Consider the following 4231-nt stretch of genomic DNA (forward strand, 5'->3'; position numbering starts at 1 on the left):
TTGACATTCATGTTATCGTAGCATATTTGTCACACCAAGAAGCTGACATGGGCCCATTGCTGGGAACTGACCTCCACACGGGGTTTGGATTTCACCTGTCTTGCCGCCAGTGTCCTCTTTCTGTTCCAAGACTCAGTGGAGGGAAGCACATGGCGTTTAGTTGTCAGGTCTCTCCTCTGACCTGTTTCTCCTGGGCAGCCTTGAGGACTGGCAGGTATCCTGTAGGCTGTCCAATCGGGGTTCATTTGGTGGCTTTCCCCTAATAGGACCGGATTATAGGTTTTCGAGAAAACGCCTTTAACGCATCTGTGACACCCACAGGACACCAGTGAGGTTCACCTGAGTTGTGGTTGAGGTGGTGTCTGTTTTGCTTCCCTGCTGTGCAGTGAACTTACTATTTTTCATTTGCCAAACTCTACCCTTTGGAAGTGAGACAATAAATCTAAGCCATCCTCTAGTGGGGAGGGTGGGAACTAGGCTCCACTTCCGGGAGGAACCTCAATTTTTTGAAATGTTAATTTAATTAACTTAGAAAAGAAAAATCTATGCTCTGTTTTGAAAAGGCAAAGGAACAGGGGAAAAGCCTCTCCCCATCTGTGTCCTTGAAAATTACCATTTCTCAGACTCCTTCCAGAGGTATTTTATGCACAGACAGGCAAATATATATATATATATATATTTTTCTCCACCTTTTTTACACAAAGGTAGCACACTGGCCACACTGTTCTGCACCCAACCACAGGGTTGCTTGGGCTACTGAGACTTATAAACCACCCAGTTGTCTGACCATGATGGATTACACGATTGTATAGAAAAGGCCTGGACACAGCCACCAGCAGTGACTCAAATAAATACTATCTCGTATCATGAAAAGTAATATGTCAAACAAAAATCGAGTGCAGAGTGCATGTGATTTCTACTGGGTGGACGCTGTTCTCCAGGAGGATGAAGTCAGAAGAGGTCACAGGAAGCTGTAAATCCCTGAGAGGAATGGAAGACTTGAGTATAATGTTTTGCCACATCGTATAAAAGGCAAATAAAAAGAGGAGGCTGGCCCTAACCGGTTTGGCTCAGTGGATAGAGCGTCAGCCTGTGGACTTAAGGGTCCCAGGTTCGATTCCGGTCAAGGGCACGTGCCTGGGTTGCGGGCTTGATCTCCAGTAGGGGATGTGCAGGAGGCAGCCTATCAATGATTCTCTCTCATCATTGATGTTTCTATCTCTCTTTCCCTCTCCCTTCCTCTCTGAAATCAATAAAGATATATTAAAAAAAAAAAAGAGAGAGAGAGGCTGTGAGCTTTCAGGGAACTCAATCTTGAGGACCTGAACCAGCCATAGGTGGACGGCCAGACCCTGCTGCTCTTTTCCTGGTCAGGGAGGTCAGGGCTGTCTGACTTTCTAAGCTGTCTCTGTGGATTGAGGGTGTTCACGGCATCGAGGAAGTAAGCGTAGAGCAAACACCCCACCCAGGGCAGGGACAGGATGCAGATGCTTCAGGTCACACACTTGTGATGCCTGCCTGAAGGTTGCCCATAGCCTGAGGGATAAAGTGTTGCCCTTCAGCCTGGCGCTTGTTTATTCATCTGTTCCATTTATCCATCCTTCGTTGATCTATCCATCCGTCTATGTACCTACCCACCCACCCATCCATCCACCCACCCTCGAACCACCCACCCACTTGTTTTCTTTATTCTTTCACTTATTGTTTGGCTGGCCCTGTGCCAGGTGCAGGGGTAAAGCTATGGCTGAGGTGGACACAGGCCCCCTTCACATGGCTGCTGAACGGCAGAGCTGGAATCAGAACCCAGGCTGCCTGGCTCCTGACTGTAGGTTTTCCTGGAGCAGGAAGGCTAACAGGTAACACCAAGTTCTCTTCTGCTCTCAGAGGACAGATGAGGTCATATCTGCAGATCAGGGGGCTGGGGCTGGGGGTCCCAGGGTTGGAGCAGCACCTCCCAAAAGGCCCTTTAAGTTTGGGAGCGATTGTGTGGTAAGGGCCCCACTTCCCTGTAGGACCTGCAGGGATTCCTCAGTGGCCTGGGAAAGCACCCCACTCCCTCCTCCGCCGCAGGGCCTGGCATCCAAGTCTGGGTTCTTTCCAAAGAAGGAGGAGGCTCTGTTCAGGGCAGGTGTTCACACGGCCCAGCAGCTGAATCCCGACCTCCCTCCCCCTTGCCCCACTTCTCCTTCCACCAGGGAAGATTCAGGTTCCACTTGGAGAGCAGAACTAGGAAACGGGGCTGAGGGCTAGAGTCCTAGAAAGAGCCGAAGGGTAAGTATGCTTTTACCAGCCCATTTTACAGATGAAGACACTGAGGCCACAGAAGTTAAGTTAACTGTCCTCAAAGCTGGGGCCCACCAAGCACAACTCAGGACTCTACCCCCAAACATTGCTTGCTGCTCTTCAGCCACCTTCTAGCTTTCTTGCCCTCGGAGGCCTGGACACTCAAATTCCTTAAACATACTCATACCTTGCTCTTAGGTCACCAAGAAGAACCAGTGGCCAGGCCGGGGCCTGTGACTGCTCCATGGAGCCCGTGGTGTGTGTCCAGCGTCCTTCCTCTCCGGACCTTGGTGCCTTCCACCCTGGCAGTGGAGATGCCAACACCTGCCCTCGGGCTTTCTCTGACGACGGAGGGACTCAATACAGGTCACACGCCCGAGACAGTAAGCCTTTGGCAGTACTCAGGAGTTGGCAGTGTGTATCACTCATTCCCTTCAGAAGTTGTGTTGTATAGTGTTTCTTGGAATGAACTAGAGGGAAATGTTCCCCCAAATACGTAAATAAATAACACAACTCTGAAAACTGCAATTTCACCTAAGTCCTTGTTTGCTTTTTAGTTTTGAAGTCTTTGCCCACGCTGGCCGAAGAGCAGCGGCCGGGTGGATGGCGGGCTGTGACGGGGTGGCCGGTGCTTCTTGCTCTCGCTCTGGCAGGTGAGTGAGTACCAGGGGGACCCTCCCACCAAGGACACCTAGAATGGCCCAGAAAGGTAAGCCTGGAGTTGGGAGCTCCTTTCCCCTCAGGCAGGCTGGCTGCCGCGGCAGAGGGCCGGGAAGCTCCAGAGCTTTGGGGTCTCGGGTCTGGGGGGACAAAAATAGGAGCGCAGACCTCACCCTGGTGGTGATTCTTCGATAAAACCCCAGGCTTGAGGCACGACTCTAATAACTGATGAACACGTTCAGGAAATTAGATAACAGGAATTTTAGCAGACACCTGGAAACCATAAAAAAGAAGCAAGTGGTCTGACCAGCGTGGCTCAGTGGTTAAGGATGGACCTATGAACCAGGAGGCCACGGTTCGATTCCCGGTCAGGGCACATGTCCAGGTTGAGGCTTGATCCCCAGTGTGCAGGAGGCAGCCAATCACTGATTATTTCTCATCATTGATGTTTCTATCTCTCCCTCTCCTTTCCTCTCTGAAATCAATAAAAATATATTAATAGAAGAAGAAGAAAAGAAGAAGCAAGTGGAAGTTCCAGAACTGAAAACACAATACTGAAGCTAAGAAAGGCCGTTGTTATGATCACCGGTCCTGGCCCCAGCCTTCACCACGTACAATGCCAGCCCTTGTTTCCTTTTCCTTGAGGTGAAATTCATACAACATACAATGAACCATTTTAAAGTGTACAGTTCAGTGATATTTAATGTATTCATAATGCTGGGCAAAAACCAGTGCTCCCGAGTTTCAAAATCTTTTCATCACATCCCCAAACGCCTCGTACCCATTAAGTTGTCGCTCGCTGTCCTCCCGGCTCCCCCATAGCCTCTAGTCTACTTTCAGTCTCTGTGGGTTTCCCTCTCGTGGCTGTGCCGTATCAGTTAAGCATACAGTACGTACCTTTTGTGTCTGGCTTTCACTTACCATGTTTTCAAGGCTCATCCAAATTGTAGCATGTGTCGGTATTTCATTCCTTTTCATGGCTGAATAATATTCCACTGTGTGCATGTATCACATTTCGTTTTACCATTCATCCACGGATGGATGTTTGAGTCATTTCTGCTTTTGGCTAATATGAATAATGTTGTATAAACATTCGCACACAAGTTTCCGTGTGCACCTGTTTTCATTTCTCTTGGGTACATACTTAGGTGTGGGATAATTGTTCCTTAACTTCTTGCAATAGTTTCCTTGTCTAAAAAATGGGGCAGATGGTGGTACCTAATACATAGTTCCACGAGACAATTAATCAAGAGGCTTAGCTTCATAAATGATGACTATAGATCAGAGT

General features: G+C 48.9%; 1 long non-coding RNA gene across 1 annotated transcript; it reads left to right on the forward strand.

Moving 5' to 3' along the window:
- Nucleotides 1–1966: 1966 nt before the first annotated feature.
- Nucleotides 1967–4231, forward strand: LOC138992718 (uncharacterized). Its single transcript, XR_011468126.1, has 3 exons — nt 1967–2666; nt 2841–2936; nt 3446–4231. It is a non-coding gene; the product is annotated as an uncharacterized lncRNA (long non-coding RNA).

Source organism: Myotis yumanensis, unplaced genomic scaffold (genome assembly GCF_028538775.1).
Source record: "Myotis yumanensis isolate MYYU_CA2020_CCGP unplaced genomic scaffold, mMyoYum1.0.hap1 SCAF_14, whole genome shotgun sequence".
Classification (NCBI taxonomy): Eukaryota; Metazoa; Chordata; class Mammalia; order Chiroptera; family Vespertilionidae; genus Myotis; species Myotis yumanensis.